Source organism: Ovis aries, chromosome 2, assembly GCF_016772045.2.
Source record: "Ovis aries strain OAR_USU_Benz2616 breed Rambouillet chromosome 2, ARS-UI_Ramb_v3.0, whole genome shotgun sequence".
NCBI classification, from domain to species: domain Eukaryota; kingdom Metazoa; phylum Chordata; class Mammalia; order Artiodactyla; family Bovidae; genus Ovis; species Ovis aries.
This window is the reverse complement of record NC_056055.1, coordinates 243,433,989-243,434,333: the sequence shown is the minus strand read 5'-3', so window position 1 is coordinate 243,434,333 and position 345 is coordinate 243,433,989. Positions and strand designations below refer to the sequence as shown.

Genomic DNA, 345 nt, shown 5'->3' with positions numbered 1-345 from the left:
CTGCATAGAAGTTAAATAAGCAAGGTGACAATATACAGCCTTGACGTACTCCTTTTCCTATTTGGAACCAGTCTGTTGTTCCATATCCAGTTCTAACTGTGTTAGGCTAACCCATAGGTACTCAGGTTACTCCTTCCCAGCTGTTTCTGCAACTTTCTGAAACTGTCTTGGCAAAGTCAGGTCAAAATCCTAATAAGCTCCGGAGAACAGCACAGTGTTACTATAGCAAATGCTCCTGAAAATTTTAATAAGCAGGGCTTAGAAACTCTACTGACATTCTCAGTATAGTTATTTTTGCTGTGATAGAAGCCAATCTGTTTTTCTAGAAATACCTTTTCATGAAAA

The 345-nt window shown here is 38.6% G+C and overlaps 1 protein-coding gene across 9 annotated transcripts in view; it reads right to left on the bottom strand.

Moving 5' to 3' along the window:
- The window catches only part of LUZP1 (leucine zipper protein 1), a 101,238-nt gene that overhangs the window by 75,663 nt on the left and 25,230 nt on the right, over positions 1 to 345 (bottom strand). The gene's annotated exons all lie outside the window — the stretch shown is intronic.